A 13,567-nucleotide genomic window follows, 5' to 3' on the forward strand; every position below is an offset into this window, starting at 1 on the left:
TCTGATCTTTGACAAACCTGACAAAAACAAGAAATAGGGAAAGGATTCCCTATTTAATAAGTGGTGCTGGGAAAACTGGCTAGCCATAGATAGAAAGCTGAAACTGGATCCCTTCCTTACACCTTATACAAAAATTAATTCAAGATGGATTAAAGACTTAAATGTTAGACCACAAAAAATCCTAGAAGAAAACCTAGGCAATACCATTCAGGACATAAACATGGGCAAGGACTTCATGTCTAAAACACCAAAAGCAATGGCAACAAAGTCAAAATTGACAAATGGGATCTAATTAAACTAAAGAGCTTCTGCACAGCAAAAGAAACTACCATCAGAGTGAAAAGGCAACCTACAGAATGGGAGAAAATTTTTGCAATCTACTCATCTGACAAAGGGCTAATATCCAGAATCTACAAAGAACTCAAACAAATTTACAAGAAAAAAAAACAAACAACCCCATCAAAAAGTGGGCAAAGGATATGAACGGACACTTCTCAAAAGAAGACACATTCATACAGCCAACAGACACATGAAAAAATGCTCATCATCACTGGCCATCAGAGAAATGCAAATCAAAACCACAATGAGATACCATCTCACACCAGTTAGAATGGTGATCATTAAAAAGTCAGGAAACAACAGGTGCTGGAGAGGATATAGAGAAATAGGAACACTTTTACACTGTTGGTGGGACTGTAAACTAGTTCAACCATTGTGGAAGACAGTGGGACGATTCCTCAAGGATCTAGAACTAGAAATACCATTTGACCCAGTAATCCCATTACTGGGTATACACCCAAAGGATTATAAATCATGCTGCTATAAAGACACATGCGGCATATGTTTATTGTGGCACTATTCACAGTAGCAAAGACTTGGAACCAACCCAAATGTCCATCAATGATAGACTGGATTAAGAAAATGTGGCACATATACACCATGGAATACTATGCAGTCATAAAAAAGGATGAGTTCATGTCCTTTGTAGGGACATGGATGAAGTAGGAAACCATCATTCTCAGCAAACTATCACAAGGACTAAAAACCAAACACCACATGTTCTCACTCATAGGTGGGAATTGAACAATGAGAACACTTGGACACAGGAAGGGAAACATCACACACTGGGGCCTATGGTGGGAAGGGGGGAGAGAGGAAGTATAGCATTAGGAGATATACCTAATGTAAATGACAAGTTAATGGGTGCAGCACACCAACCTGGCACACGTATACATATGTAACAAACCTGCACATTGTGCACATGTACCCTAGAACTTAAAGTAAAATAAAAATTAAAAAAAGGAAAAAGAAAATGTGCCATTTGGTTTCAGGATAAAGGAGACAGGGTCTAGGGAGAAGATGGGAAGTTAGATCCATGGTCCAGTAAATGCTTTTTATAGCCCTCTCATAGAAATTGATAATGCACAGTTGCTTATTAAAGATGGAGAATTGCTGCAGAAAAGAAACCTCTTTAACTATAGCATAGCATTTCTCAAATGTAATTGCCCAAGGAAAGGTTTTTTCACATAATATTATATAACACACCCAAAGACCTAATATGCATATTTCAAAAAACAAGCTTTGAAAAGAGTGTACTACATTGTGATAAGTATATATGGAGTAAGATGCCTGGAGTAAGACCTCAATAAATGGGAACTATTTTCTCCACCCCCCCTCCAAATTATAAACCTACTGAAGATGGAGACTGATGGTTTAATAACAAATATCTAGGATCAGGAGTATAATTTGAAATATCTTGCTAGGATGACTTCTTGGAGGAGTCTATTTTCTTTCTTTCTTTCTTTCTTTCTTTCTTCTTTCTTTCTTTCTTTTCCTTCTTCTTTCTTCCTTTCTTTTTCTTTTTTTGTTTTACAGAGTCTCACTCTGTCACCCAGACTGGAGTGCAATGGCACAATCTAGGCTCACTGCAACATCCACCTCCTGCGTTCAAGCTATTCTCCTGACTCAGCCCCCCGAGTAACTGGTATTACAGGCGCCCACGACCATGCCTGGCTAATTTTTGTATTTTTAGTAGAGACGGGGTTTCACCATGTTGGCCAGGCTGACCTCGAATTCCTGACCTCAGGTGATCCATCCACCTCGGCCTCCCAAAGTGCTGGGATTACAGGTGTGAGCCACCACGCCTGGCCTGGACTTAGGCTTTTGAATTAATGTTGGAATAATTTAAAACTCTGGGGAACTGTTGGTTTTGAAATGTGAAAATGACATGAGATTGTGGAGGGGCCAAGGGTGGAATGATGTGGTTTGGCTCTGTGTCCCCACCCAAATCTCATCTTAAATTGTAATCCCCACTTGTCAATGGAGGGACCTAGTAGGAAGTCATTGGATCATGGAGGTGGTTTCCCCCATGCTGTTCTCATGATGGTGAGTAAGTTCTTATGAGAGCTGACAGTTTTAAAGTGTGGCACTTCTGGTGGCTCACGCCTATAATCCCAACACTTTGGAAGGCCGAGGCAGGTGGATCACAGGTCAGGAGTTCAAGACCAGGCTGGCCAACATGGTGAAACCCCGTCTCTACTAAAATTACATTAGCCAGGCGTGGTGGTACACACCTGTAGTCACAGCTACTTGGGAGGCTGAGGCAGGAGAATTGCTTGAACCCAGGAGGCAGAGGTTGCAGTAAGCCAAGATCATGCCACTGCACTCCATCCTAGGTGACAGAGCAAGTCTCTGTCTCAAAAAAAAAAAAACAAAAAAGTGTGGCACTTCCTCACTCTCTCTCTCTCCTGCTGCCATGTAAGATGCTTCTTGCTTCTCCTTCACCTTCTGCCATGATTGTAAATTTCCTGAAGCCTCCTCAGCCATGTGGAACTGTAAGTCAATTAAACCTCTTTTCTTTTTTTTTTTGAGGCGGAGTCTCGCTCTGCCGCCCAGGCTGGAGTGCAGTGGCCGGATCTCAGCTCACTGCAAGCTCCGCCTCCCAGGTTTACGCCATTCTCCTGCCTCAGCCTCCCAAGTAGCTGGGACTACAGGCACCTGCCACCTCGCCCGGCTAGTTTTCTGTATTTTTTTAGTAGAGATGGGGTTTCACCGTGTTAGCCAGCATGGTCTCGATCTCCTGACCTCGTGATCCGCCCGTCTCGGCCTCCCAAAGTGCTGGGATTACAGGCTTGAGCCACTGCGCCCGCCCGGCCTAAACCTCTTTTCTTTATAAATTACCTAGTTTCAGGTATCTTTACAGAGGCCTGTAAAATCAAAAGCAAGTTAATTATTTGCAAGATACAATGGGAGTACAGGCATTGGGTAAATGTTCCCAAATGGGAGAAATTGGTCAAAACAAAGGGGCCACAGGCCTCATACAAGTTCAAAACCTGGCTGGGAAGTCATTAAATCTTAAAGCTCCAAAATCCACTTTAACTCCATGTCTCACATCTAGGGCACACTGATGCAAGGGTAGGGCTCCCATGGCCTTTGGCAGCTCCACCCCTGTGCCTCAGCAGGGTACAGGCCCTGCGGCTGCTTTCACAAGCTGGCGTTGAGTGCCTGCAGCTTTTCCAGGGGCATGGTACAAGCTATCAGTGGATGTACAGTGCTGGGGTCTGGAGGATGATGGCCCTCTTCTCACAGCTCCAGCAGTGCCCCAGAGGGGACTCTTTGTGAGGGCTCCAACCACACATTTCTCTTCCACAGAGGTTCTTCATGAGGGCCATCCAGGCATTTTCACACATCTTCTGAAATCTAGGAGGCTTCCAAAGCTCAACTCTTGTCTTCTGCATACTGCAAGCCAAACACAACATTAAAGTTGCCAAGGATTGAGGCTTGCACCCTCTGAAGCCACAGCCTGAGCTGTACCTTGGTCCCTTTTAGTCACAGCTACAGCTGGAGCAGCTGGTTTTCAGGGCACCAAGTCCCAAAGTTGCACAGAGCAGTGTGGGACCAGCCCACAAAGTTGTTTTTTTTCCTCGTAGGCCTCCAGGCCTGTGATGGGAGGGGCTGCCTTGAAGATCTTTGACATGCCCTGAAGGCATTTTCCTTATTGTCTTGGCTATTAACATTCAGCTCCTCGGTTACTTATGCAAATTTCGGCAGCCAGCTTAAATTCTTCCCCAGAAAATGGTTTTTCCTTTTCTACCACATGGTCAGGCTGCAAATATTCCAAGCCTTTATGCTCTGTTTCTCTTTTAAACATAAGTTCCAATTTCATGCCATCTCTTTGTGAATGTATATAATCGAATGCTTTCAGAATAAGCCAGGTCACTTCTTGAATGTTTTGCTGCTTAGAAATTTCTTCTGCCGGGCTGGGCACAATGGCTCGCACCTGTAATCCTAGTACTTTGGGAAGCCAAGATGGGTGGATTTCCTGTGCTCAGGAGTTCAAGACCAGCCTGGGCAACATGGTGAAACTCCGTCTCTACTAAAAATACAAAAAATTAACCAGACTTGGTGGCACACACCTGTAGTCCCAACTACTGGAGGAGAGGCTGAGGCACAGGAATTGCTTGAACCCAGGAGGTGGAGGTTGCAGTGAGCCAAGATCATACCACTGCACTCCAGCCTAGGTGACAGAACAAGACTCTGTCTCCACAAAAAAAAGAAAAAGAAAGAAAAGAAAAGAAAATTTCTTCTACCAGATACCCAAAATCATCTCTCTCAAGTTCAAAGTTCCACAGATCTCCAGGACAGGGGCAAAATGCTGCCACTCTCTTTGCTAAAGCATAGCAAGAGTGACCTTTGCTCCAGTTCCCAATAAGTTCCTCACATGTATCTGAGACCACCTCAGCCTAGACTTCATTGTCCATATTACTATCAGCATTTTGGTCAAAATCATTCAACAAGTCTCTAGGAAGTTCCAAACTTTCCCACATCTTTCTATCTTCTTCTAAGCCCTCCAAACTCTTCCAACCTCTGCTCAACACCCAGTTCCAAAGTCACGTCCACATTTCCAGATTATCTGTATAGAAGTACTCCACTCCTGGTAACAATTTTCTGTATTAGTCTGTTTTCACACTGCTATAAAGATACTACCTGAGACTGGGTAATTTATAAAGAAAGGAGGAGGTTTAATTGACTCACAGTTCAAATGGGTGGGGAGGCCTCAGGAAACATAATCACAGTGGAAGGTAAAGGGGGAGCTGGACTTTTATGTAAAAAAAAATTATATTAAAAAAAGTAGGCCGGGCGCAGTGGCTCAAGCCTGTAATCCCAGCACTTTGGGAGGCCGAGACGGGCGGATCACGAGGCCAGGAGATCGAGAGACGATCCCGGCTAACACGGTGAAACCCCGTCTCTACTAAAAAATACAAAAAAACTAGCCGGGCGAGGTGGCGGGCGCCTGTAGTCCCAGCTACTCGGGAGGCTGAGGCAGGAGAACGGCGTAAACCCGGGAGGCGGAGCTTGCAGTGAGCTGAGATCCGGCCACTGCACTCCAGCCTGGGTGACAGAGCAAGACTCCATCTCAAAAAAAAAAAAAAAAAAAAAAAAGTAATGACTGCCCCACAGTTATTAAAAATTAAAGCTTCAAAATAATCTCCTCTGACTCCAATCCAGGACACAGTGATGCAATGTGTGGGCTCCCAAGGCCTTGGCAGCTCCAGGCCTGTGGCTTTGCAGCGTTCAGCCCCAGCAGCTGCTCTCAAGGTCTAGCTTTGAGTGCCTGCAGCTTTTCCAGGCACATGGTGCAAGCTGCCAGTGGATTTACCATTCTGGGGTCTGGAGGAGGGTGGCCTCTTCTCACAGCTCCAATAGGCAGTGCCCCAGTGGGAACTCTGTGGGGCCACCAACCTCACATTTTCCCTCTGCACTTCCCTAGTAGAGGTTCTCCAAGAGGGCTCCACCCCTGCTGTGGTCTTCTGCCTAAGTATCCAGGCTCTTCCATACATTTCAGATACATCCTCTGAAATCTAGGCAGAGGCTCCCAAGCCTCAACTCTTGTACTCTGTGCATCAGCCAGCTTAATACCATGAGGAAGCCACCAAGGCTAATCACTTGCACTCTCTTAAGCAGCAGCCAAGCTATATCTGGGCCTCTTGGAGCCATGGCTGAAGCTGGAGAGGCCAGGATGCAGGGAGCTGTGTCCCAAGGCTGCATAGAGGAGCAGGGCCCTGAGCCTGGCTCATGAAGCCATTCTTCTCTCCTAGGCCTCCAGCCCTGTGATAAGTCATGAGTCATGTAATGTGGTTTTAGAAAGTACAATCTTGGTCAGGCAAGGTGGTTCACTCCTCTAATCCCAACACTTTGGGAGACCAAGGCAAAAAGATCACTTGAGCTTTGGAGTTCAAGACCAGCCTGGGCAACATAACAAATCCTCATACCTACTAAAAAAGAAAAAAAATAGCCAAGCATGATGGCACACACTAATAGTCCCAGCTACTCAGGAGTCTGAGATGGGAGGATCCCTTGAACCTGGGAGATCAAGTCTGTGGTTAGCTATGACTACACCACTGTACACCAACCTGGTTACAGAGTGAGAGCCTGTCTCGACAAAGAGTAAAAATCTCAGGAAAAAACAAAAAGGCTCTAAGAAGGAAAGAAGTTATTCAAGCACCTGTAAGAAGATTCCTGAGATTAGAAAGGTACAAGTTAATTATAATGGGTAGGATATCACCAAAGAAATAAATTATATTTCACAAGTGTTTATCGATAAACTGAACTTACATTTCAATTTGCACCTGGTGTCAGTGTAACTACTAACTGCATACCCTTTTGCTCCCAAAAGTGTCTCACTTTGGATAATGAATTATGTGTGGACACCCTACCATGTGCCAGGTGTACTAAGCAGTAACAGAAAATGAATATAAAAATTAATGATTTAATACTGGGGTACTGGGCCAAAAAAAAAAAGGCATGTGTCTTGCCATCAGAAAAGAGTTCCATTTCATTACAGAGGCAAGAAGAATATGTCTGAAAGAATCTGAAAGCAATAAAATGCTTTTTCTAGTTTAAAGTCAGTGTTAGGTAGAGCAAATAAACTGCAGGAAAAAAAAAAATGGAAAGGGGAAAGGGAGGAATGAAGTAGAGAAATTAGGAAAAGCAGATGGATGCATTTGCAAATTGATACCCAGAACCTAAGCTTGAATCCCTTTGTCATTGAGTGGAAAATGGGTGCATACAAACATGACTGACTACAGGCTAGTGACCTTTAGCCTGCCACTCTGGCAGCAAGGTAACTAAGACTACAGCCTCAATGGGGTCTTAATTTTTAACCAGTTTCTTCAGAAGGTATTTCTTAGAAGATCAGGTATTGCCTTCATATAAAATATACCCCAAGACTTTTTTCCCATCTCTTTCAGACCATCGATGTAACAAATTTGGAATTTTATTTATTTATTTCTCCAAGAACCTTTTAACTTCCAGAGAAGGGCGAGTTTGGGTGTGTGCAAAACTGAACTGTAGGACTGCTTTGCTCTCAAAACCTTCCACGTTGAGAGAAGCTTCTGGCCTTTGCTCTCTGCTTTATTTTTCAGCATTTTTCAGCCATCGCCAGCATACTAAGTTCAGTTTGCCCCAAGTGCTCTAAGGGTTTTAAACTGTGCTAGTTTTCTAAAAAGTAATTCATTTTTAACAGGTCTTATTTCTGAGTAAACCCACAGAAGAGCAGTTATGGGCAAATAAAAGCAGATTTTATTTAACATTCTGTGAAATGTGGCAGCCCGGGAAGAAGATGCATGCTGGGCCTGGCACAGAACTCCACAGTCAGTTTCCATAGGGAAAGAAGATGAATAACCCAATGCAGTCAACCCCTCTGTGAGTACAGAAGTAATGAACAAAGGACTCCTTTCATGTGGGTGCTTCATAACACTTTACACTGACTTCATGCAGCAACTTCAAAGCACTTCTCTGTTAAGAGTAATTATCTGCAATTTGCAGAGTAGCACACACAGTCTTCTCACAGATTGTACACTCTCCTTCAGACCCCCAGCTGGCTGGATGTGAACATGACAACACTTCATTTGTAGACCAGAAACAGCTTCCTGATTCAGCCTACAAAAAAGGAAGGAAAATATTTTAAATGAAAGGCTTTCCAAAGAGCTATGTCCTTGGTGTTGGCATGCTACTCACTGTGATCCAAGAGCCCAAGTACAGCTTGAAAAGAAAGCCCTAATTACCAGATCACTAAAATAGGATCCTTTTATAAGAGCAGCTCATATATTAACAAATTAAACCTAATGTTTTATAATATAGAATAAACTGAAAACTGATGGTATGAATTGAGTTATTTTTGTCATACCCAAATGGATTGGAATCAAGGAACCAGGAGAAAAAGCACTCAGAGTACACAGCACCTGCTTCAAGAATTATCCTGCAAGCTCAGCTGCTGAAATGGCCTGCTGCAATGTAAGACCATTTTTACCTAGCAGCTACCTAAATGACCTGCCATGACTCTAAGATTAGTTTTTCCTACTGCCATCATTCACCAATCAGAGCTTGTCAGCTCCCAGAAACTTCACTACTGCCAGTGAGCTTTCTTACAAAACAATATGTAGCATTTCTTTTTCTAATAAAACACTCAACCTTCTCTTTGTTCTTCAGACATACTAAAAACCACACCAGTCTGTGTGTATATCACAAATTGCAGTTCTATTTTCTCAAATTAAACCTTTTGTTTATAGATTTGTCTCTACGTTTTTATTTGACTTTGACAAAACTAACTGATGAAATAGTAACTTTCTGTAACTTGTTATTTTTTTAAACAGCAGTATTTTTAACAAACCACTTGATTCTTCAAGTAATCAATTTCTGTCTATAAAACAAAATATGATTCACATTTTTTTCAAGGTCATAGGATGTTTCTTCAATATAAAATGTCTTTTTTTTTTTTTTTTTTTACAAGATGATGTCTCACTGTGTTACTCGGGCTTGTCTCGAACTCCTGGGATTAAGTGATCCTCCCACCTCATCCTCCCAAAGTGCTGGGATTACAGGTATGAGCCACCATGCCAAGCTGGAAAATGTCTTTTAAAAATGATAAAATATATAAGGACTTCTAGGATCCTCTCTAGTTATAATATGCTATCTGTTATATAGGAATTTTGATCATTTTAGTGTATCTTGTTGATATGGTTTGGTTATGTCCCCACCCAAATCTCATCTTGCATTGTAGCTCCCATAATGCCCATAGGTCATGGGAAGGGCCTGGTGGGAAATAAATGAATCATGGGGGCAGGTCTTTCCCAAGCTGTTCTCATGATAGTGAGTAAGTCTCATGAGATCTGATGGTTTTATAAAGGGGAGTTCCCCTACACAAGCTCTCTTGCCTGCCACCATGTAAGAGGTGACTTTGCTTCTCCTTTGCCTCCTGCCATGATTGTAAAGCCTCCCCAGTCATATGGAACTGTGAGTCCATTAAACCTCTTTCCTTCATAAATTACCCAGTCTTGGGTATGTCTTTATAAGCAGTATAAGAACAGACTAATACACCTGTTAAATAGTATGAAAAGTATATGGTGGCTCTTAACCACGTGAATTGACTTTCCTAAGAATTTTAGTTTTTACTTTTAATTATCCAATGTATATTTATATCTAAATTCTAAGGACAATTGTTAAATTTCTACCACCATCTTTTTTAGGTAGAACTGACTTGAAACTAAGCAAAACAAAAAATTATACACAGAACTTTTCCTCAATAGATTGTTTTAATTAGTACTAATTTTTGTTTGTTTGTTTGTTTGTTTGAGATGGAGTCTCACTGTGTCACCCAGGCTGGAGTGCAGTGGTGCGATATCGGCTCACTGCTGGCACAATCGTGGTTCACTGCAACCTCCGCCTCCCAGATTCAAGAGATTCTTCTGCTTCAGCCTCCTGAGTAGCTGGGACTATAGGCATGCACCACCACGCCTGGCTAATTTTTGAATTAATACTAATTTTTAATCAGAGTATTATGTTTACAAAATTGTTTTAGGTATATGAGGAGTTAAAAGGCTTACAACCATAACAAAATAATAGCTCCAAGTTCTCCTTGCCTGCCAACTTTCTTGTCCTACTTGCAGTTTTAACATTTCTATAATATTACTTTTAAAACTCTAAATAATATGTATGTATCACTATCTCTCAGTTCATCACATTTTAGTTATTTACTAACTTTCCAATATGGTAAATGATTTGACGCACCATCTTCCCCTTCTTCTTTTCCTCCCAATATAATTCACTCTCTTCTTCTCTTTCTGTCTCATTTAAACTCAAACACAGAGGTTTCATTCTTATAATTATGTAAGTATTCGTCACGGTTGAATCAAGTGGAGTATCATGACTGCATTTACTTTCTTGTACAAATTTTTTTTTCATTTACTTTATTTCCCACACAGTCCAACACTTCTATAAAATGCCTTGCATGGCCAGGTGCAGTGGCTCACACCTGTAATCCCAGCATTTTGGGAGACTGAGGTGGGAGGATTATGTGAGCCCAGGAGCTTGTCACCAGACTGGGCAATGAAGTAAGACCCTGTCTCATTTACATATATGTAGAGAGAGAACTACAGTCTTGAGGAAACCAACTCAAGACCAATATGTTCTGTGATGTAGATTTCCTAGAAACATAATTGCTGTTAACTACAGAAAGAACCCCATAAAGATAAATAGGAGTAGAGATACAAAATTTGGAAGATAACCAGAATAAAGCCATTTGGTAGTGATATTGCCAAACGTCATCTAGACAACAATTGGACATTTGTTTAATGACCTTTGAGAGTTCCAGGGAATGTTTTTTTTTTTTTTCTGCCACTAAAGAAGGATGTCACTAATCACATTGCAAGTGGCCCTGAGTATGTCCAGAGGAAGGATTTTCTAGTTAAGCAGAGAGTTTTTTGAGCTTTCACATTAAATTAGGCTTATATTAAAGGGGCTACAAGAATTAAAATCTTTGCAAATGTATAGAATACCTAATCCAATCCTGGAAAAACTGTTTTATGCATACAAGAGAGACAGAAAATAATAAAGACAGAGACAGAGAAAAAAACAATAGAGATAGAGACAGAGAAAGAAACAGAGAAACAGAGAAAATAATAAAATCTAATTTAAACATCCCTCTCCAGAAATGGAGTTATCATAGTCCTCCATTCAAAAAGAATTTTTTTTAAGTTTCTAAGTGACATCTAACACATGAGAGAATAAGACAAGGCCCTTGTGCACACGAAGCCTACAGACTAGTATAAAGACTAGACCCAGCCTGATCAGGCCGGGTGTGGTGGTTCATACCTGTAATCCCAGCACTTTGGGAGGCTAAGGTGGGCAGATCACTTGAGCTCAGGAGTTCAAGACCAGCCTGGCCAACATGGCAAAACCCCATCTCTACAAAAAATACAAAAATTAGCTGGGTGTGGTGGCATGCACCTGTGGTCCCAGCTATTCTGGAGACTGAGAGAGGAGGATCACTTGAGCCCAGGAGGTGGAGGCTGCAGTGAGCTGAGATTGTACCACTGCACTTCAGCCTGGGTAATAGAGCGAGCCTCTGTCTCAAAAAAAAAAAAGAATATAAATATATATATACACACACACACACACACACAGACACATATCTTTTATTACCATGTCTCAAAATCAAATCCATCTACACATAGATATAGATAGATACATATATACATACATCTATATAGGTAGATACATATATGTAGATATAGATATATACATACATCTATAGAGATACATATATGTATCTATATAGAGATACATGTGTACATATAGATACATATATAGATATATAGATAAATATATGTATCTATCCATATGGATGTATGTATATATGTATATATGTATCTATATATAGATGTATGTATATACACTTACATATATGTATCTATATAGATATATATATGTGTGTGTATCTTTTTTTTAAAGTCTTCTTTATGGCTTATAAAGGATGGATTTGATTTTGAGAGATGGTAATAAAAGCAAGGAAGGCAAATTCTGATTCAAAGAAAAGCAGTGCTTCTCACCAGTCAAGAGATACTTCAATTTTGAGGCTCTTAATGCATTTTTTAAAAGTAAAGAAATGCAAAAATACTAGTTTACAGAATAGCATTGTTTATGTCTCTATTCCATTTGAAAATAATGAAGTCTAAATTTAAAACGCTTTTTGAATGAAACTCCCAGGACAAATGGTCTTTTTGACTCCCCATCATCACTCACCCCAAATAAATCCTGAGATACAAAAGCAAAGAGAGACAATGTCATAAGGCACATTCAGAGGAAATAAATGTGATCTTGATTACAGAAATAAACAAGACAGGTTATGTGGAATTTTTTTTTTCTACATGGTTAAAAAATGTTTAACAAAGTTCTTTTAATATAAAGGATGCACAAAAAATGTGATTTTTTTTAACTCCTTAAAAGCATTTATCTATGCCCCTCATGTATCATGTATCACTCACCTTGCCAGTTGTGATAATAATTTATCTTCTTAGCAAACTGTGGTATTATTATATATATTGGTTTTTGTCCATGGTTTCTGGCTTACAACTCCCATAGCCCTTCTTACAGTCTTTTGTTATAACTTTGGGTATGTCAGGCCTCAGAAAACAGAATTTCTCTGACCTTCTTCCCTCTTTTCACCTGCCCCAAGGCAGAACTCTTATCTGCACCCCCATCTTAAGACTGTCTGCAGAGAGGGTCCCACCCTATACACTGAGGGAAAGAATGCTTGTCTTGAAGTGTCCATGAAAACCCGTGGGGACTGGGTTCAGAAAGTTTCCACATTGCTGAACACGTGGAGGTTCCTGAAGGCTGGCGTGCCCCCAGAGGGCATGGAAGCTGCGTGCCCCTTCCCACATACCTTACCTTATGAAGGTATACATGTCTTCATCTGTATCATTTGTAATGTCCTTTACAATAAACCAGCAAACGTAAGTGTTTTCCCTGAGTTCTGTGAGCCACTCTAGCAAATTAATCAAACTCAAAGAAATTGATTAATTCCAAAGAGGTGGGAGCCCCACCTTGAAGTTCCAAAGAGGCGAGAACCCCAACTTGAAGACAGTCAGTCAGAAGTTCCAGAGGCCTGGAGCTGTGACTGGGTGTAAGGAGGAGGTGGTCTTGTGAGACTAAGCCCTCAACCTGTAGGCTCTGATGCTATTTCCAGGGAAATGGTGTCAGAATGAAATTGGAGGACACCCAACTGGTGTCTGCTGCTTAGGTGTGGGGAAAAAATCCCACTCCTACTTTTGGAGGCCGAGGCAGGAGGATCACCCGAGATCAGGAGTTCGAGACCAGCCTGGTCAACATGGGGAAACCCCATCTCTACTAAAAATACAAAAATAAGCCAGGTATGGTGACGCATGCCTGTAATCCCAGCTAGTCGGGAGGCTGAGGCAGGAGAATTGCTCAAACCTGGAAGGCAGAGGTTGCAGTGAGCCAAGATCGCACCACCATACTCCAGCCTGGGTGACAGAGTGAGACTCAAAAAAAAAAACACTCGACTGCTTTGGTCATGGAAGTCTTCTGTGTTGATGATTGCTGTGGTGCTGTGAGAGCAGAGGGAAAACAGGGTTTGGCTGTGTCCGCACCCAAATCTCATCTTGAATTGTAGTTTCCATAATCCCCATGTGTCATGGAGGAACCCAATGGGAGGTAACTGAATCGTGGGGATGGTTACTTTCATGCTGCTCTTGTGATAGTGAGT

This window comes from Macaca nemestrina, chromosome 1 (assembly GCF_043159975.1).
Source record: "Macaca nemestrina isolate mMacNem1 chromosome 1, mMacNem.hap1, whole genome shotgun sequence".
Classification (NCBI taxonomy): domain Eukaryota; kingdom Metazoa; phylum Chordata; class Mammalia; order Primates; family Cercopithecidae; genus Macaca; species Macaca nemestrina.